This window comes from Lepisosteus oculatus, chromosome 2, assembly GCF_040954835.1.
Source record: "Lepisosteus oculatus isolate fLepOcu1 chromosome 2, fLepOcu1.hap2, whole genome shotgun sequence".
Taxonomy (NCBI): domain Eukaryota; kingdom Metazoa; phylum Chordata; class Actinopteri; order Semionotiformes; family Lepisosteidae; genus Lepisosteus; species Lepisosteus oculatus.
In genome coordinates, this window is record NC_090697.1 from 45,886,785 (window position 1) to 45,909,498 (window position 22,714).

The 22,714-nt window shown below is 40.2% G+C and overlaps 1 long non-coding RNA gene across 1 annotated transcript; it reads right to left on the reverse strand.

Moving 5' to 3' along the window:
* Nucleotides 1-1,939: 1,939 nt before the first annotated feature.
* On the reverse strand, nt 1,940-20,360 carry LOC138225961 (uncharacterized). Its single transcript, XR_011184311.1, has 2 exons — nt 19,938-20,360; nt 1,940-2,801 (listed from the first exon to the last, which is right to left on the reverse strand). It is a non-coding gene; the product is annotated as an uncharacterized lncRNA (long non-coding RNA).
* Between the last annotated feature and the right edge of the window lie 2,354 nt (nt 20,361-22,714).

Below are 22,714 nucleotides of genomic sequence, written 5' to 3' on the forward strand. Positions count from 1 at the left end.
CAAAATGACCGACAGGGGCACTCGTGGTGCATTGGTTGGTAGTGAAAAGATTTAATCATTTAATGTCTTTACTGTGCACATTTTAATCCGCTTAGTTTTGAATATTTATATGGAATTTTACTACTAAAGGGAAATTTTAGTAGCTGAGCATAAAAAGAAGAGGAGCATAAAGCATCTGTAGGTCATAAACTATATTAATTTAGGAACATAAACATTACTGTATGTACGTAAACTGTACTGCGTATGGCTGGTCTTGGTAGTTTAAAGAAAAAATACACACCAGTCTTCCATTTCTCCCTAAACATTTTCAGCATGAAAGTTTTATGAAACGGTACACAAATATGCGATTGCTGTATAGAATTTATTTTAATTAAAAAAAATTATTTAACACAAATTAAGCTGTTTACATCTTCTGCCTGAGAACAGTCACCCGTTGCTACCCAACGCAGTAACACAGCCACTAACTAGCAAAGACAGGACATTAGCTAGCCAGTATGATAAAGAAATAAATGATTATTTTGTTTATTTTTTTTGCACATTTATTTGGACATTTCCATCCATTGTACAAGCACTTGGAAACTGTGCAATCCCTAGTTCATCAGGCATTTTCTTTTACGCTGAGGGCATTCTCCCGGTCTGGCGCCGGTCTGTCTTCTAGGATATAATGCCAGCGAACTCTTGTTTTTATGTCCACTATAACAGACAATCTCCTTTGCTTTTAACCGAGCGTTTAATAATTTCCTAAAATTAAAAAGATTTACTTTATTTCCCTCACGGGATCAATAAAAGTATCTATCATCCGTCTAAACTATGGGGCATTATTCTGGGGTCTCCCCATACCGAAGATTATGGTAGGGCTTCAGAATGGCGATTGGCTAACACCATCTGACACCCCTCTGATTGGTGAAAAAAAAAAGACGTGCTGGTTTGCTATATGTACACACTGTGCCAGGAAGAGGATTTCTTTCTATTCGAAACGTGTATTTTAAAAGTTTAAGAAGTAAAAACCTTACAGCGTACACAGATTTCTAAACTGATCAGGATCATTTTCTTTGCCTTATGCATAATAATGTTCACTGCTCTGTCCAACAAATTAATAATAAAGTTTATTTTATATAGCGTTTTAAACGAATAAGTAATTAGATTCCTCATAAACCTAATCACTTATTCTACATAAACACAGCGTAATTGCTCTCAGAAAATGCTTTTTCTTTTTATTTAGGCTCAGATTTCAGCTACAGATAGTATTATAAACTTTCTTGGAAAAATGTCTTTTATGTAAACCATGTTTGCTATTAATTCATTTAGGGCTAGAATGTTCATGGTCTTCCAATCAAGGCGAGTTGACATTAGAAGCTTGCCATGCCCAGACTGTTACACCAATGCATTAGCATGTTAAAGCGATTTCATTGAGGAGCCTAGCTTTCTAAACTAGTAAGTACTGTATTTACTGGGTTTTTGAGGAGGGGTGTCTTTCACTGGAAATCTCGCCCCCTTCTACTTTGAAAATACCCGTGAAACCGGTTTAATTCGTCACAGCCAGCACTCCCGCAGAGAGGGGGGTTGTACTCGTTAATGTCTTAGACGGAACACATCTCATTTTGTATTTCTATAAAAAAAAATTGTTTGCCCAGCTTAACACTATTGCTGTTTTTATCCTGTAAAGCGCTTTGAGGAGCACAGCTTTCTCACCACTTAGATTACTTTTTGACACCATCCTTACACAAAGCAGAAACTGATTGTATTTTCCAATGATCTACAAGTGGAAAGATTACAGATTTTAATAGTCTTTTTTCTGAACCAGGGAAAATCTGATCATGTTTCTCTATAACAATAATAAACTATTTTACATATCACCTTTAAAAAGTGGCATCTCACAGCAATACAGTAGATGTTAACCACAGATTACAGAGTAAATACTCAGACAAACACAAACACGTTTTTAATCAAATGCTTTTATTCATTCAGCAGAGTGAGAGGGCCCGCACGCACGCGCACATTGACAAAAAGTAATTGTTTTTTTACATTCCTCTTGTCTAACAGGAATGTTTTGTTTGTGGACATACTGTTAGACTAGAGGAAAAGAGCGCCTACTTCTACAAAGCATTTCATTGATCCGATCACGAATTCTTTTCCAGACGCACGAAGTAAGGGTTGAGAATTCACCCTTACACCGATTCACCATGCTACTAATGGTTTCCCGGAGATTGCAAGGCACTTTTGCCTCTGGACCCATTGAAATTTACAGACGTGGTCCACCCCCAGTAAATTTCAAAAGTCACAAGATTTCAAAACACGAGGGCGGCGTAGTGGTCGGCTCTTGCTTTCCCATCTATGCCGATGCACTGCAAGTACAACCCCCCCTCCTTCTCTTGAGTGATGGGCAACAGTTGGATATCTGGGAGAATTATTCGTCCCACTGGTGTCTGAATTGCACTGTAAACGGGGCTTCCTGAGGGGAGATATACGGCGGGGACAGCATCAACTAATTCATGCGCGGTGGTGAGCGGAGAGGCCGGGATGGAGTGTCCTGAGGCGGTGTGTGCTCTGCGGAGGAGGCAGAGCGTCCGCCAGGCATTGCAACCTGTGCGGCGGGGAGAGGCACTTATCAGGAGACAGCTGCTCAACTGTTTGACTGCCTGAACCGTCTCCTTCCTCTGCATTTTCAGGAGTGTGTCTAGCCTCCCAATCCTCCCCAGTAATGCGTTGTACTGCTCCCGCTGCTGCCGAAAAGTCTCCACACAGAAGGTGCTTCTACAGGTTGGCACCCTGGCCAGTGGCCGAGAGCAGAGACCCACGACCTGTGGCAAAATAACATAATTCATGTAAGAAATAGTCACACAGTAGTATTCATCAGTTGCGGATCAGACGTCAAAATAAAACTTTTCCCCCCCGTCTTACCGCTTTTTTTTTTTTACTTTCCTGGTGGTAGAGTTCGAAGATATTTCTTCGTAGCTTGTTCTTCAAAAAAACACTGCACGGGCGAAACTATTTATAATTTAGTTTAAAATTCAAAATGCCTATAATTTCAAAATCTGTAATCTTTCCACTTGTACTGTAGGTCATCGGAAAATACAAGAAGTTTCTGCTTTGTGTAAGGATGGTATCAAAAAGTAATCTAAGTGGTGAGAAAGCTGTGCTCAATGTAATTAAGGGACTTAAAAGTAAAAGGAGATGCTTCATATTGCTTGACTAATTTTAAAAACTAAGTTATAAATGCAGACGCTCTCTCGGTGCCGCGCCAGGTGTAAATATCTAAATATACATTCGCCCCGGGCAGAGGCCGTAGAGCGCCCGGCTGGGGTGCGTGGGGAACGCAGGACAGGAGTGAAAGTGGTCAGGGCGGGGTTTAGGAAGGCTGCCGACCAGTGCGGGTGTCACACAGTGAAGCGGGCATACAGTCTGGGCAGGTATCCATTTTCCTTGTTAATAGTTCCCTGCTTCTGCACCCGGTCTTACTCTCTCTTTTCTCTCTCTGGCGCGCGGGCGGTGTGTTGGCTTTTATAGTATTACAATATGTATCTCTATATAGCAGGTGGTGAACAGCTTTTTAGTATAGATTACACTTTTCTAAAACGTATTTGAAAAATAAAAACGATTACAATCTAATCCTTCCACGTTTGATCCCAAAATCCCAAGAAAAATAAATCTAAACGGGGAGAAAGCTATGCTGAAAGTTTAAGATACTTAGAAGACAAAGATACTGTATCAATTTGTTGCATTTGTCCTATTATGATTCAAAAAACACATAATTAAACACACGTTTACGATTTAAATCAAAACAATTTAAATCAATATAAATGTTTATATTGTAACACATACTGTACAGTCTCCATTTCTCTATAGAAATTCTCTACTACAAATTTACAATTTGTTGATAATAGAAATGTTAGGTTCTCTAAAGCTTTGTGATAGTTGACCCACCCAGGCAGCAAAAGATCAGCTGCACTGGTAAGATGCGACACCGAAGATATGATTAATAACCTTTTAAATCTGCAGGGTCCGTTGTCAGAAGGTGACTATTCATTGTTATCAAAAATGACTTCGATTCGATCATGTTGTGATATTTAGAAATATAAAAGTCAATTGATTGTCCATAATATTGCTATTGTATTTTTTCAAAAGAAATGTTTGTTAAAAGAAAAAAGTCACAGCGCTAGCTGGATTTGAACACACAACCCATAGGTTAGTAATCAGGCACATAGACCAGTGGGCTACTAGGGAAGTCGCATGAAGAGAGAGGCGAAACAGCCCTGTCGCAGTACACGAATATAATCATATTGTTATTAATTTCTTTAGATACACAATTCCATATTATATATGCAGAAAAACTTAAAACTACCACTTTCTTTACACGCTATTTCACATGTTGGTTAAATACTTCGATGCTTAAAATGTTTAGGGAAAAATGGAATACCGGTGTGTATTTTTTCTTTAAAGTACAGATTCCTGGAATCGGACTGGCTGACACCCTTCTGAAGTGGTTCCATAATATCTGGTATACGGAAAAGAAAGCGTTGATAAAAAAGCCTGGATTCTCATGTATCCGATACAAGTATCTTTTAATACAGTCTTTACTGTGATACAGTCGCAGCAAAATACAGTCTTTGCTTAGGGTTAGGGTTCAAATATTTCTCAAACCATTTTTTCCACCAATATTCTACTCGTTTGACTGGAAAGTTTGCTTGTCTGAAGCAAAAAATTAGTCTAAAAAGACAATACAACACTGCCAAAACCAAACGAGTGTGTCAGGAATGGTCTAATTAACCTTTGAAAAGGTACTCTTTCATTGGAAATTTTGTGTGAAACGGAGTGCTAAATGAATGTACGTTAAGGCTTAAGTGGCCTAAAAGTCCCAAACAACTAATACATTTTGGCTTTATTTGTTAATAGTGAATTAAATGCCAAATGCAACATTTTGAAAAGCTGAGGCCCTTTCTTTCAACTTATTGCTTTTAGGGGAATTTTGTCATCATTCCCATTTAGGGCAATGCAGTGCAAAGAGCCATATAGGCAAGAAAAAAAAAGTGAAGATAACATTGCAATAAATATCCTTTCCGTCCTAGAACACAACCATGCCATCCAACATCCTCTATGCTTTCTTAAATTCTAATCCTAACCCTAGCTAAGGGTTTGGGTGGTTAAGGTTAGGGGTTCAGATTGTCTCCGAAGAATCAATGCAACCTTACACTCATTTGAGTGGAAAATATAATTCAGGGCATCAATATATTAGCTTTAAAACACTCAATCTTGTCATACATTTTCTTTTGTTTGAACTGTGCTACAATTTTTTTTGACAAGTATCCTGTCAGACATTTCATTTTGAATGGTGTTCTCGATCAGCATTGTTTCAGGGTTAAATAGGTTAAGAGTCAGGAATAGCCAACACATATTAGCTGTAAATGTTAAAATGCCTGAGCATTAAATGCCAAATGAAACGGTTTGAAAAGCTGAAGTCCTTTCTATCAACCTTTTGCTTTTAGGGTAATTAAATTATCATTCCCATTTAGGGCACACAGAAACAAAAGGAATACAAACAAAAGTATATAAACCAACCCCCTGGGAGGAACTACAACTCACCGCCCCTTACAAAACAAGATTAAAACAGGCCAGCATGGACACAGTGCCCCATAACAATGCCTGAAGACCCAGGCAGGTCAAAACGTCGCGAGAGAGAAAAACAAGATTGCCTTCCCACAGAGCCACAGATTCTACAGAGGTAAAACTGCCTAACAGTGGAAACCTAACGGTGCCAACGAAGCTTTAGGGATTTTACTGTTAAGTATGGATCATTATGTTATGCGTCAACCCAGAATTGACAACGCACACTACCGTACTGTCACCCTCCACACCGACGCCCACACACCAAACATGTCAAACAGACAGGATACCTTCCAACACGGAACCAGGATCATCTACAAAATGATCCAAACAGTCCACCACCTAAAAAACACAGCAGTTTCTGGAGGGGAGAAGCAGGCACCTGCCAGCCTATGACGGAAGACAGAGGAACTCAAGCACCTCATAAGACTAGCAAACCCAACCAAACTCACATGTTTAAAGCTAGTAAGCAATGCCAAAAATTGGCTCCACACCACATTGCAGATTCTCTTAAAGCACTACGAGGAAACTCTCACACATCTGTCCAGACAACTGAAGGACCTGGAGCTTCCCCACTGGGAACAAGTTTTTGCGGTTGCCTCCAACTGGGCAAAGAAATTATGGGAGGAAAATACAGAATGACACGTTGGACCACACAAACAAGCTATGATTACTGCTACGCTTAGCAACAAGGAATCCACTATCCCCACATCTCCAAACAGATTCCAAGTACTCGACACATTAACCAGGGAAGAGGTAAATGGCTCACAAGAGACATACAGAACCCAGGCAGTATCCCATCCAGAACCAGTGAGGAGATACTGGGAAAACAGACATCCTACCCAGAAATCTGGCCCCACACCAGCCAGGTCATATACTCCAGAAATAGATGACTTTCCTCCGATCCCCATGCCACAAAGGATCCAAAGAGAGCAGAGAAGACAAGAGGGAACCATGAGAAACGCCCTAAATGGAATCTCTATCCCAAACAGCACCACCAGGGTACACCTCTCCCAGGACTCCAGCTCTGACCCCAACGCTTATACAACATCAGAAAATAAACTGGGAGGTTTTCAGTCGTTGGAAGGAGAGTGCAGCCCTCCTTTTCCCAGATGGTCCCTTCTTAGAGAAAATCTGGGAGAAAGAGCTTTGTTCCCCTATCTTAACCCCAACCCTGATCCCAACCCTAACCCTGACTATTACCCCCCCACACCACCACCAGCCCAACCAAAATACCGACCAAACCAACATGACAAGACCACAATAAAGCTAACGGACTGGAAGCTGGAAACCCACAAACGCTGGCTCTTCATAGGGGACTCCAATTTATCAAGAATACCCCCCTATGAACATTCAGATCTACTGATAGAAAGCTACCCAGGAGCATCATTCTACAATGCAGCAAACCTCCTACAACAAACCCCCCGGAACACAGGAGTGGAGAAAATCATTCTATCCTTTGGAATCAATAACAAGGCACAAAAAGCAAAGGAAACGAATATCAAACAAGTACAACAGATGCCACGGGAAGCTAAGGGAACCTTCCCAGCTGCAGAAATATACATCCCACCGATTAATTACTCCAGAGACCTGGAACCAGAATTCAGGAAAGATCTGGACACAATCACATACAGCAAAACATGTGATACCTCCCCAAACTGGAAGAAGCCCTTTTCAAGATGGAAGAAGATGGAATTCACTGGACCACCGCAACAGCTCAACAAATGCTAAACCACTGGTCACAATATTTAAACTGGTAAGCCCCAAAGCTACAGAACAAGAGGGGGGACAAGAACAACAAAAATATTGTAAATCTAAGCAACAACTTCCTCCCCACGACTGAACAAATAAACCTCCTCAATACGGGCTTATCATTTATCCCCACAGTGGGGACAAAGAGGGATCAGAAAACCAGACTGAAAAGCGAAATCCAACAATATCACTGTCGCCTTAAACGGACTGCCTGCAGAAATCCAGGAAATAATTCAAGAGGACAACATAATTCTACGGAAACCATAGCCTTAAAACATTTAAAGGAAAACAAACAGTCAAAAAAACAGCAGACAAAAGGAGTGCAATAGTTGTAATGGATAGAGAACAATACATTTCAGAAGCACACAGACAATTAAATAATCAAGAACATTACACTACTTTAGAAGAACCACTTTACGAACAAACAGCACTAGAAATAAGGCAAATCCTACAAACTCTGGTAGAACTAGATCACCTAACAAAAAAACAAGCATTCTACCTAAGAGGAGAGGAATCGCCACAACCAAGGATATTCTACCTCCTCCCAAAAATTCATAAAGCCCCAGAAACATGGCCACTCCCCTACGAAATTCCACCTGGGAGGCCCATAGTGTCCGACTGCAACAGTGAATCCTACAGAATAGCAGAATATCTAGACCATTTTCTCAACCCTATTTCTAAACACCACCCAAGTTACATCAAAGACACCTATGACTTTGTAGCCAAAGTCAGAAATGCTACAATACAACAGGAAGCCTTCTTGTTCACCATTGACATTAACAGTTTATACACCAACATTGAAACTACGGAGGGACTGAAAGCAGTCCGGGAGTGGTTTCTCAAATACCCTGACCGCAACAGATCAGAGAAATTCTGAAGTTATTGGAAATTAGCCTCAACAAAAACTATTTTGAATTTGAAGAGCAATACTACTTACAAATAAAAGGAACTGCTATGGGGAAACGCTCTGCTCCGGCCCATACCGACATCTATATGGCCCATTGGGAAGCCACAGTATTCCCAAAATGTACACACAAACCTACACACTACTTCAGGTACCTTGATGACATCTGGGGAACCTGGACACACGGCCCACAGGCCTTTCAAGAATTCATTAACACCCTCAACACACACCACAGGTCCATTAAACTCAAATACACCAAGCATGAAAACCAGATAGACTTCCTAGACGCCACCACATACAAGGCTTCCACCCAAAACATACTTTCAACTCCTACGCTTCCACAAAATCTGCACGCAACAAGACTTCAAGGAAGCCAAACACACTCTTCCAAGCTCTACGCCTGAGAGGATACACACGAAGTTTCCTCAAATGTGGCACAAAGATTTCTAAACAGAAATAATAACCAACCAAAAACAAAAAAAGTCTACATTCACCACGATATTGGAAAACACCACTGAGGGAACACAAAATCATATCTGCATATAGAAAAACAAACCTACAGGATTATTTAGTCCAAAGCAAACTAAAACCTGTACAAAACAGATCTACACCAAGAGCCAAACACTTCAAACAGAAAACAATGATCCCAAACGACAAAACCATCAAAAACAAATCTTCCAATTGCAAAGGGCGCTCTCAGAAAACACCAATAACTTTGTCTATGGCATCCAGTGCAATAAGTGTGGGGTGAAATGTGTGGGGGAAACTGGTAACTCCATCCGAACCCAACTGGCACAACATCCGGAACCAGCGGGAAAGGAGGACTCACCTGGTGGCACACTTCCTACAGCACGGGCTGGAAGTGCTGGAGGCCACAGGACTGGAGAACAACCCCAACTGGAGAAAGAGAGAAAGAGAGAAAGAGAGAGAGAAAGAGAAAGAGAGAGAGAAAGAGAGAAAGAAAGAAAGAAAGGAAACTGAGTGGATCAAAAGACTAGATACTACCTTTCCACAAGGCCTGAACATCAGAAAATAAACTGGGAGGGTTTCAGTCGTTGGAAGGAGAGTGCAGCCCTCCTTGTCCCAGATGGTCCCTTCTTAGAGAAAATCGGGGAGAAAGAGCTTTGTTCCCCTATCCTAGCTAAGGGTTTGTGTGGTTAGGGGTTCAGATTGTCTCCAAAGAATCAATGCAACCTTCCACTCATTTGAGTGGAAAATAGAACTCAGGGTATCAATATATTAGCTTTAAAACACTCAATCTTGCCAAACCAAAGAAAATGTTTGAACTGTGCTACAATTTTATTTTTTACAAGTATCCTGTCATTAGAAATTTCATGTTGAATGGTGTTCTCGATCAGCATTGTTTCAGGGTTAAACAGCCAATACATATTAGCTGTAACTGTTTAAATGCCAGTGCATTAAATGCCAAATGCAACAGTTTGAAAAGCTGAAGCCCTTTTTCAAACTTTTGTTTTAGGGTAATTTTGTCATCATTCCTATTTAGGGCAATGCAGTACATAGAGCCATATAGGCAAGAAAAAAAAGTGAAGATAACATTGAAATATCACTTTTCCTAAATATCCTTTCTGTCCTAGAACACAACCATGCCATCCAACATCCTCTATGTTTTCTATAATCCTAACCCTAGTGAGGGGGTTTGGGTTGTTAGGGTTAGGGGTTCAGATTGTCTCTGAAAAAAAAAATCAATGCAACCTTCCACTCATTTGAGTGCAAAATATAACTCAGGGCATCAATATATTAGTACGCTGGGCAAACGTTCAAAGGTCAAATTCTTCCACGACGGCAGCACTGAAAATTTGTGGCACACCCTCTTTAAAGCCCTGGCCAAATCCGGAGACAGTATGTATGGTTATAATTCGAACTGAATTAAAAACTACACATCCCAGTTAACATGGTGGTGCTTGTGATCCTTGCATTTAACCAATGAAACAGGGCGAAAAAAATCAGTCACCTGACTTTGGGTCAGAGTTTCGAAAGCTTAACCTATCAGCAACAAATCATTTTCTAAACGAAAGACTACCTCAAACTGTCAGTTACACGACAGTGTATGTCACTTAAGCCACTCCCATTTGGCATTTTAGTTATGGATGCGGGATAACGCACCCCCGGGTGCCTGACTTGTCACCATCTTTAACCGCTCTGGTGCCGAGCCGCAGCAAATGAGAGAGACGCTTGTATAGCCCTGGTGGTAAGGGGAAGCAAAACATCAGTAGCTACTGCAAGGAATTAGGGATAGATGTAGAGTTAAAATGTGGACGAACACAGCGATGATTGAGATCTCCAAGTTTTCTGGAGCCAAAAAATCAAATAGGAAACAAATGCTTTTTGATATCCTAAATCACAATTTCAACCTAGGTCTTAGAAATGAACATGAAAAAGAATATTTTCAGCAAATGATTAGTTTGTATTTACAGAGGATCATTAATAAGAAATCCCGCTTAAGAAAAAAGTGAAAGCGAAGATTTTGACTGCCAGATCTTTGCCCTGCCCCTAGTAAGAAAGGAGAGCAGTGAAATTTCAGCTGCAGAAGATGCACAGCAAATAGCTAGCACTAGCTCAGCTTGTGATGCAAGATCAGGAATGAGTGAATTAAGCGATGTGCACTAATGAGGCAGTTAGTTTGAATTAGGAGCACAGTTTAAAAATGTGCATAGATTAATGGAAGAATGCAGGAAACTAGATGAAAGAGCTTTGTTAGACAAGAAAAAAAGGACTCATTTTATAAGGCTGAAACTGAAATTCAAGCTCTCTCAAATTAAGCAAAGGAAAATGAAAAGTTAGGACATTGAAGTGTTAGGGATGTGAACAAAAGGCTTAGACGCAGGGATAGTAAAATTGGGACACTTGAGCAAAAAGTTGTAGAGTGTGAGCAGGCAGTCATTTTGAATGAACAGGAGATAAGTGAGTCAGAGAAGTAAAAGGCACAACTAGAGGAGTATTAATGAATTGCAAAAACAGTTGGAAAAGCTTAGATATACAAAAAAAAGGAATCGAAGAAGGTTGGGTATTACAAAAGGAAATGCGATTCTGAAGCAGATTTAGCACATAGGGTGAGAGACCTGAATGAGGAGGTACAGTTCTGGCAGGGAGAATATGAAGGCTAGACAGGATAGTGAGTCACAATATTAGCATGTGTGAGAAGGAAAGTATAGTGATGATATATGGATTTAGTAGCAAACGTGGGCATTAGTGCAAAAAAGGCTTCTCAGTCAGACTAGTTTTGGTTAAATTGGTAGGTATTCAGGTAGATTACCAGGGGAAGGTTTTTGTACATATCTTGTTAGAAGCAAGACAAGTTTCTTTGCAACGTCTGAAAGAAAAACTGTTTCAAGAAAGTAATTTAACCCTTGCCACAGATGGGACCACTAAATATGGTCATAAATGTGGAACAGCAGGGATTTCTTTCCAGGATGGTAGCAGAATGCATTTAAGACCCAGAGAGCAGGCATCAGGTTCAGCTCAGTGCATATTTAACAGTTGGAGAGATGGTGCAAGATGCTGTTAACAGTGGAAGTAGGGATTCGGAAACGATTTCTTTCTTGGAACGTTTCTGCAAAATTACAAACCTAATTGGCGACGGCAAGTACAGGAAAAAAAAAGGAAATCCTGGCGCAGTACAGAACTGATATCCTGCCTGAAATTGTCAATGGATTTGATTACCTCAGTGAAACAGACAAGGCTAGGATCGGAGATATCAATGAGTTGTTAAATGATTACATTTAATTGATGGCTTGGCACATCAGGCAAATGTTACACTGTCTGGGAAAGTGATTTTTGGTGGTAAAAAAGTGGGTAGTGTTAGTTTAGACTGGATGCATATAGCAGTCAGAGAGAGTGGTACAATTCGATTGATTAGATCACTGTACTAAGCTGTCCATGAAAGAGGGTGAGAGAAAAGTGGCAAATCTGCAGTTTAGATATTTTGTGTTGAGTCAGGGGAAATCTGATCATGTCCCTCTGGTTCCCTTTAAAGGAAACCAAATTAATGCAATGTTCCACAATGGAGCTGGATTTTATTTTTTTGCATGCTGAATTGCTGGAATTCACACATGATATACCTGCATGTAATTAAAACTAATCAATATAAGCAGTGTTTAAGGATTTGAGTGTAGGTCAGTTTATTGCAGGATGCAGAGCGTTTGTGGGAAGCTCTGGGGAAAATAAAAAGAGCATGCTTTAGAAATGAATGCAATATACAGGGAGCTAGTGTGCAAACCGAAAGAATGGCAGGCTGATATTAGTACATTAGTCCAAGGTGAGGTACATCCTGGACCTGTTCTGCAGAAGCCAATAGAACAGAGGAGCCCTGACTTTGAGGACATGACCAGACAGGCTGTGGAACTGATCCTTGCTAGTTTTGTCAAGGTGTGTTGTAGGATGGTAGCAGATCATTTAGAACATGGCTGGTATGATGAGGTCTCAGAGGAGATGTTTGAAAAGCTTGAATCAGCACCCAAGACAAATATAACCTGTGAGGGGGATTTTGGAATCTTCGACCATTTACTTAAAGTTAAGGCCAGAGGAACAGCATTAGCTGTCGAGGGTACGATTATGTTCAAGGAGAACAGCTCTTGGCAATGGCTTGAAAAACCTGGATGCAGAAAAGGCAAAAGTTTTATCTCAAGCTAGAGAATCATTTAAAGAGCAGAGGGCTGTGTTTTGGGAGAGGATGGCTAGGATAAGAGGTGCCAGGTTGCAGACACTTAGAAGAAGGAAAAAAAGATGGAAAAGGAAACAAGAGATAAGGACAAAGGAAGTACGAGCAGTAGAGATAGGAAAGTATGGAGGACTTTGGAGCAGCAAGGAAGAAATAGATGTAAAACTGAGGAATTTAGATGAGGAGAAGAAGCTTCCTACAGTTACAGCACAGGTGAAGTTTAGGAAATCAGTGATAGGAATAAAACAAAAATGGAGTTTTCAATTTTCCCAAAGGATGGGAAAAGGCTTAGTCTAGAACAGCTGATTGCCAACTTAGTGTTGCCTGCAGGCCAGAGGAAAGCCCAGGTACAGTACATCTAGAGAAGACAGTTTATTTGGCACCATCAGAACATATTGTTGAAGAAAAGGCAGAGTTTTAAAGGCTAGAAATCTAGGTAGAAAGAAGGTTGGTATGGAAAGATTAAGAATTCTTATCTTAATTAAACCAGAACACTTGCTAGGAAAGAGTTTGACATGCTTTTGATTAAAAAGGTAGTAAGATTTGGTACAAGGGCACAGCCGCTGAAATGAGACTAGATGGCCAGGAGTATATTTCTAAAACAAAATATGATGACTTTGAAAAATGTGGTGGTTTGCATTGTGGAAAGATTATATGGACCGTTATTTAGAATTGCTCCCTGTTAGTGAAAGGACTTTGCAGGTAAGAAAGTAGAACATATGTTTGTGAGCAGTGAAAATGGGAGTGAATGTTGGTAGTCAGGCAGGGTAGTCCATGTAAATAGAACAGGAGACTTGTTTGTTGCAGCTTACGTAGGGGAGGGTGATGAAGTTAGTGGCATCATTAATAATACATTGTTAGATTACATGGATAATGAGGGGAGGATTGTTGCTTAGGTTTCTTAAGTCCCAGGCTGTTGCTAATGTTACACTGTGTGTCAAATGCAGATTATTTTGAGGAAGACAAATAGGAAAACATCTTCTAGCTGATCCCAATGTGCCAGGGAGGCTGGTGAAAAGCTGATCCCTGGAGCCAACATCTTAAGAGCTCTATTTGTAGATACCTAGGAAGCAAACTCATTTGAAAACATGCATATTTCAGGGAGGTCAATGATCCCTAGAGCCAGCAATATGAAATAAATCCTCTATACATAACTGATGTAACTTCCCCATGCCTTCCAGCACTGTATATTGCTACAATTTTTAACATTTACATTGTTATTCATTGAATGTTTGCTGTTCAGTTATAGTTTATATACTTTTAAGACTTATCTTATGATGTAGCTGTGATAATGCCTCCCTCCCATCAGGTCCAAAGAAAGTAAGTCCTCAGCAACTATGTTGCAGGGCCTGGAAAAACTGATGCCAGCAGAGCAGGTGTAGCTACACCCCTGCACAAAACTGTAGTGCAGTGCCGTGCCCACCAGCACCTGTACAGTACCACCTCCAGGCCCTTGAAGAGGATACATTACTAAATCATTAACATAGGGACAAATAACATAGCTCAGGATGACTCCCCCCCCCATCACATCCTTAGAGATACGAAAGGGCTGATTGTGGCAGGAAGGAGAGCATCTCCTTGTAAGGTTCATTTTGCAATTTGCTCAATTTTGCCATAGCTCTGGGATGACTCATTTACAGCTGGAGCTGTGAAAGAAGCTGACCACGCTCCTTTCACAGCTCTCTTCTCAGATGGACCACGTGCAGTTCCTCAGGACCAACTGAGTGCTTCTGAAGAATAAGCAGCCCATCGCTGCCAACAGGAAGAGGATAATTTTTCAGTCTATTTTAAAATTCTTATTTTAAAACTTTAGTTTGACTTGTTTTACTAGTGCCACATTTCATAATTTACTTTTTTGTTTACCAGATCAAATGTCCATTTGACCAGTCTTGTAAATGATTACAAAAAAAGTGGGGGAAAAAGTGCAACAATTTATTCCAACACAGTTTTAATATTAATTACCATTTGTCATTCATACCTTATATTATTGAAGCCTTTCCAAAATGTATAAATCATTAAAGATTAAGAACATTTTCCATATGTAATATAACTAGGAAGTATAAGATGAGGTTTTAATAAAAGTTATAAAATGATACATCTGATTTGTTGGAAAAAAAAGCTGTTTGTTTAATAAGTAAAGGACTTGGAAGTAAAAAGATGCTTCATATTGCTTGATTAATTTTAAAAACCAAGTTATAAATGCAGACGCGATGGGTGTCATAAGCGCTTCAGGCAGCAGAACGTTTATTCTGTACTGCTGAGCTCCGCACCTCCTCCCTCTCGGTGCCGCCCCCCCTCTCTGATAGGGCGGTACGCTATTTTCAGAGCCTCTTTTTCGTCCCCCCCCCCCCCCCCCCAAATCAGAGACCTGCTGATCAGTTTTACATAACAGGAAGAGGAAAATCCCATTATTTTTCAGTATGAAATGTGTATCACGTTTACTAAATTAAACATTTTAAAATACTTGAATTTCAAAGTAAAAAAAAAAGACTCAAAGCTGATCGGAGGAAGAAATCACCCGTTTTTTCGTGTATAAAAACGAGTTAACATCTAAGCCTGTTTTTTTTTTTACAGCGTTTAAAGTATACAATGACTAAGCAAAAACAATTTAAATCTTATTTTAAAAGTAAAAAATAAATTGTTCGCCCAGCCTAATATTAGCTTTAAAACACTCAATCTTGCCAAACCAAAGAAAATGTATGAACTGTGCTACAATTATTTTCTGACAAGTATTCTGTCAGACATTTCATTTTGAATGGTGTTCTCGATAAGCATTGTTTCAGGGCTAAATAGGTTAAGAGTCAGGAACAGCCAATGCATATTAGATGTAACTGTCCAAATGCGAGTGCATTAAATGCCAAATGCAACAGTTTGAAAAGCTGAAGCCATTTCTTTCAACCTTTTGCTTTGAGGGTAATTTTGTCATCATCCCCATTTAGGGCACTTTTCCTCTGTAGTTCATTGACTGAAGCATCTAACAGTATCAGCTTTAACATATTGGCTTGTTCCATATTTTCACAACCTCCTGCAGAAAGAAGTGCCTCTTATTCTCCATTTTAAATGCAAGTAAACAGTTTTCACTTGCATCCTCTGGTTTTATTTCTTTTTTAGATGCTGTACAAACAAGAGTAGAGCTATTTGTGAATCCAAATCTTATCTAGCCATATCCTGAAAAAAAGCCAATACAGTCTTCTGCTGGGTAGTCACTCCGACTGCTCCATAAAAGGCCAACTGTGTAAATGGTCACTCCCCAGGGTGTCATTGTAAATAGAATCCAATTTTAAAATTGGATATCTGGATAGGCGAGTTGAGAACAAATTCTCAGTCACAGGATGGCTGGGAAGTTTGTTTAATCATTTTACACTGTTTTGTGTAAAAGTGTCCCAGACTCCACATTACTGCCCTCTGGTTTGTGTTTCAGAGTTGTTTCTGTGGTTCTCTGGTTTGATGTTCCCAATGCCTTTGAGGATTTTAAATAGTTGGATCACGTTGCTTTTCGTCATCTTTTGGAAAATACAAGATGTGCCTTTCCAAGTTTGTCAGCTCAAGACTAGAATTTAAGCCCTGGAATGCATCTGGATTGTTGGGAAGACTATACCAGAGCCTTCCTCCACCACTCTGTCGTGTCCTCTTCCCCATAGTGCTGCAGTCTGCGTCTTCCCAAATTCTTGTTCTCTACAGTATGTCTGTGCTTTTGCCATAAGTGTGGGCAGAGCTAACAGCTCTGGACTCAAAGAGACTGACTGTATGCAGATGGCCAAGTGATGTGGAGCCCTGTGTAGATTAAGCCGGCCCAGGGACGCCAAATAATGTAAATTAAACTGACCCAGGGACGCCAAATAATGTAGGGAAAACCGGTTCAGGGACACCAAATATGTAATCATAGTGGCTCTCTGAAGGCACCAGTTCTGTAGGGTTTGGGCATTTACCGAGACAATTATTAATTGTAGCAGTAAATCACAAAGTTGATTCTTTTGATGGCTTTAGAATCCAACCATGCGACATAACTCAAACAACGCACACACAGGTACTAATACACGAGGATACATTTATTAATACATAGAATATGCACATAAACCTAACAGATCTTAGCGAGAGGGTTATCAGAATACAAAAGGTATATTCGGTCAGTTACAAAGTGTTACACATATCAAGAGGACATACGTTCAGTATATCATTCATTAAGACCGTTTCGTAAAGTGAACTTGGTTACAACTTCTACATTAGATACTCAAAACAAGTACATAACTCTTAGGAATTAAATTGATATCAACTGGTTGGGATAACAATTGAATTCTCGAGCTGTAATGCATTGAAGTTGAATACTCATCCAATCTTTGGGGATTCAGATCTCCTGCGGGCACAAAGAAACAGTTGCAGGCTGTTGCTGTCCAATCCGCGCTCTCTGGCTCCGTGGCAGGCTGTGCTGTGCGGCTTGCGACGGTGCGCTCCTGATGCTCACTGTTGGCTTTAACTAGCAAAGTTTGTGCACAGGAGAAAAGATGACTGTGGGTCCCAGCAAGTCAGGAAGAGGACCGGTTCGTTCCTGATGAAGAGCTAGTTCTGAATAGTGATTCAGCTTTCCACAGTTCCGACCTGTTCACGAGGCCTGCTGCTGGTTACTCTGGCAACCTCCACTCTAGACTCTTAGAACAAAGGAAAGTTCTGGCACTCGGACACACTGGCTGTTCCGTGGTTGTCCGGGCTGAGTCTCAGGATGGTCAGGAGGCGCGCTGCGAGAATGTCCTGCCCTTGGGATTCTCCTTTGAATTCCCTTTAGAATTGTTGAATCTGAATCTATCTTGTTGAATCTCCCTTTCTGAATCTCTCAGCCTCTCTGTGTTGCCTGTTTTTACCTGGAGGAACTTCAGCTCATTGATTGGCTGAAAGTTCCATGGGCATCAGAGTCCCACGTGGGTTACTCGGCCCTACCAGTCCCTGATTGGTTGATCAAGGTGAGATATGAGTCACTTAGTCCTGACACTTAGGAATGCAATCCAGATGTCCAACTCGCACTCCCTAGACAGATAGGCGCCAATGGATGACCATTGATCATGATAGCCAGGCTTACCTAAGTGCATCCCCCTTTGGGAGCTGTCCTTATCAAAAGAAAACATCTTGGCTGCACCACAGAGATGAACAGAGAAATGGGGCCTCATTTGGGAAGCTCAGAAACACTTAATTCTGCATTATTATTAAGCCTCACCGCTACACCTGTCTTGGTGGTTTCTAGGGTGACAAAGGCCTGAGCACAGTTCTGGCACTGAGAAATACCTGCTCACTCCACAGGTTGTCCAGCTGATTGTACTTTTCTCAGACTCCATTCAGCACCAGAGTTATGATATTGCTTTACCCTGTCAACCTTTGGCTGATCTAATCGTTTCAAAATTGACTGTCTAAAATGTCCCCCTCCCAGTTAACTTTATTACATAAATTCCATAAACAAGAAAATAGGAAAAAAAGGCATCCAATTCTTAACTTGCATTGTATAATTAGACTTCTACAATTTATCATTATAAAAAATTAAAAGGAACACTTTTTGCAATATTAACATTGTTTATTTGGAGATGGCCACATTTGCTGTAACATCCACAGCTTTTACAACATTAGTTCAAGGTTTTTGAAAATCCAGTTTCTTTTATTTGAACGCAAGTATCTGAAAACTCAGATTATCTAGTACCGTCTTAATCGATAACTGGAAAGACTTATTCTTCTTCCAGAAATTTAGAACACCAGCTAATCCACATTAAACTTGCACATAGAATGTAAAGAGCAACATACTGTACCAGCAGTGAGGCTTGAGTTACTCCTTTTTCACATTGTGAATGTCTCTAACTTGACTCCTCTCTATTGTTGGACAGCTAAGCTGGTTACAAGCTTCACAGACCTCTTTCCCCAATATTAAAATTCCTCTCCAAAGACTATGCATAAAATACTGCACAAAGAAAAAAGAAAAACATCAACAACATTCAGCTTACTGCTTTATACCACTTGGGGAGATTTCGGTCACAATCAATATCTGTGAAGGTTCAAGTTGCAATACCTTTACCATAGAGCTTAACCTGGGCTTGAATTTGCGCTTTTACTCAGATGCGCTTGAATCCTCTTTCAACTACGGAATCACAACTCAGGAAAGCAGTCTCATGCTTATGAAACAGTTGAGAACGTTTGTATTATTGGGGTCCTCTGCCTCCAAACTTAACTGTACTTTACTTTCTTCCATTTAAAAAAAAATCTTAAAGAAAACTGCAAATTCCTACAGGTTTTTGATCCAGGGACTGAAAGTCATTTTATCATACTTATGGCATCAGTCCTGAAAGACATATGCCATTCACTAGAGCAATAGTCACCTCAGAAGTTTTCCAATTGCCATTCCTCAGGAACAGTAAGTTTGTTCATCAACCCATTTCAGTTTAATGAAGTGTAATTATAAAATTAACCTTTGCCCTCCATACCATTAGGGTTTGTGTAAAACATTGAAAACGTAGTAAGTGTATTTGGTAACATTGTGCAATGATGATGATTTTTAGTGTTGGTATATGAAAAACAACGTACAATACTCAACTTCAATGTTGGCAGGCTTCCGTCTGATACCGGAAGGGTTTGACTCTACACTGGAAAAAATGCCCGTTTTTCATTTCACTCCCCCCACAATACTGAAACTTTCATTCAAAGTTATTTGTGTGGAACGGCCACTGCATGTAATTTTCACGATGCGTTAGTCAAAGCTGAACTGGAAGTAAGAAAAAAAAAGAGGCACTGATAGACCAGTTATGTAATCTGGTCAGATATTCTATCTGCATTTCACCTTTGTCTGCAACTACTTGTTACAGTTTGTACATTTAAAGTTAGTGAAGCCCGTGACAATTATGGAATTTATATCCATCCTTTAGAATAGAGGAAAACAAGCATCACAATCCAATAAATTGTCAATACAATAACTGTACGGTACACCTTCAGCTAGAGTTGATTTACAGTAGCAAGGCAGAAGTCATACAGTACCTGTTACGAAGCGTCTTTCTGGTCCCTATGCAGACATGCACAATCCGGAAGGTAGTGAACACACACACGGGGAGGAGACGAGGAACTTAGCTGGTAGACGAAGCGGGGGGGGCTGGTCCAGACAAACGGTCCAAAAGGGAGTCCGAAGGGAAAAAAATCTATTGCAGGCTGAACTCCAGAGCCAAGTGATCCATCCAAGACGAACAAGACAAAGTTAAAAGCCGGAGCGGGATCCAGCGGAGGGTCGGGGGAAAAAAGGGTTAACGGGACCAGGCGCTCCAACTTGGAGTCCAAGTTCCGAACTCGGCCGGTTCGGGACGCCGATAGGAGGCGAATGCTCTCGGAGCCGCGAACATGGCGTGACTTAATGGCAAGCAAGCGTCCGAGTTCCAATAGAACAGATAGAGCGTCTGGCTTTTGTAGGGAGGCTGGAACACGGAGCAGGTGCACAAAATCAACTAAAATGTGAACGAGCTGGAGCGCCCTTAAGGGGGAGGGATTACAATCGTGACAATACCAGTGCTATATGTAAAATGTGTTTGCATGAGTTCAGTATTATTCTGTAATAAAATTCACCTGACCTATATTAAAGATGTTGGTTTTGTCATTTATAAACAGTGAAACTTAGAACTTTCATGTTATATTAAAGTATTGTTGCCATCAGTCCCTTTCTAATGATATTTGAGTTGATCCAGCAAATAGATTTGGGATGAAAGCTCAATAAAGCCAGCATTTCATATGTAAAAATGACTTTATGTATTTTTTACAATCTATCAAGGAAAGAAAAACTGTTTACTAGTGTTTTGTATATTATTCCTCAAGTTACAGTTATGCAACAAATATTTTTCCAAGCAAAAATGAGGGCATGTAATTTATTTCAATGGGAACCCTGCTGTATAGAATACCAGCTCTGTCCATGCAGATTCAGGGCAAAGAAAAAAAATCTTAACTCGTAACCTCACAAATGCATCCAATCCAAGCACAAAAATAACACTGTCCTAAACTGAGGAGACAGAGGGTTTTAGTTCAGTAGTCCTGCGCTAAATATGAAGCACATGCAGTAAGCTTTTAATTGCTCACCTAGATTTCTGAAATATTCTATTCATTGTCAAAATACTCTGATTTCCAATTAATATATTCATATTGAAATACAATAAAGAATTATATCAATAAGTAAATCATAAAACAATGTTGAAAAAGGCCAATCCAGCAGACTGAGACATGATACTCACTAAGACAGAGCTCCAGAAAAGCACAAATAATCCAAAAAAAAGTCAATGACACTATTCTGAACTACATTTTTTTTACTATTAAAGTAACTGGTGCTTAGTAAAAGTATGTTAAAAATATTATGATGTGACAAAATGTGCTATTTACAGTGCTCTTCAGAATTATCCATACCTCCAGATGAAATATAACATACTGTAACACATCATGTCATAGTATGTTACAGATTACATAATGTATCACCTATAAAGAATTGTAGCATTATCCTGTAATCATAATAACAACAACATTTGTTATAAGCACTAAAATTAATTCCAGAAATCAAGAAAATCACAGTTCTTCATACATTAGCATTCCATTAAATACAATTCAACAGAAATAAACAGCAACACTACCAAGTAAAATTCATGGATGTGCGATCTTTGCTGTGTTAAGAAGAAACAAAACAAGAGTGTAGTAGAAGATGCAAAGGGGGACACACCCACACCCATTAAATAAAAACCACTCTGGAGAAGGAAGTTTTGAGTCTGGATTATATAGTGCTCAAGGACATTGACATTCTCATATCCTTGGGGATAGAATTCCAGAGCTTTGAGGCATAACAGGAGAAAGCCTGGTCGCCCGTAGTATGTGATCAAGCTTGAGTGACAAAAAGGTGACCAGAGTCAGACAAACAAAGGCTGCGAGGTGAGGAGTAGGAAGACATTAAACCAGCCATAAGGAACCTTATAGTGACCATGACCACAAGACCTAATAGGAAACCAGTGCAAGGGCTCCAGGATCGCTGTAATTTGGTCTATTGCATGCAACCTGGTTGGCAGCCAAATTCTGGACATACTGAAGGCTTCAAAGTGGGAAGTTTCTGGAAGGTGAATTACAAAAAGAGGGGACTCATAATTGTCTAATATTACTTGAATGACAGCTGAAAAGTCTTGTGATCAGATAAATTGAAAATTGGAAATGCTCAGCAGCATTGTATTTGACATTAAAAAAGAAGCTCACATTGAGAAAGATAAAATAAGATCACTTTATTGGACATATACAATTTCTTTTACTAGGAATTTGTCTTTTTGCATACCCCAACTTGCTCTCCATGAGACACACAGACAAGGAGAGAAGCTTGGGGTCAGAGTGCAGGGTCAGCCATTTATATGGCGCCCCTGGGGCAGCTGAGGTTAAGGGCCTTGCAAAGGGGCCCAATGGAGTAGATTTCCTCTGCCAGCCACAGGATATGAACCATCAACCTTCCAGCCACAGGCACAGATCCTTGGCCACAGAGCCACTGCCCATGCCGAAATGAAAATACTCATGACGAGTGAAATATTGTGGGGAGTCTTTTATGTCTTGTGGTTATCTTGCATCTATGGGTCCTGGAGCCTTTGTCAAGAAAGGGAAATCCTGAACTTCAACATGTATCTGGATATTTTAGCTAGAAACAGTGTTACAGTAAGTGTCTTTACACTTACAGTACATGGTGCTTTTCTGGACACTGCACTCAATGTGTTTTACAGGTAATGGGGACTCTCCTCCACTACAACCAATGTGCAGCT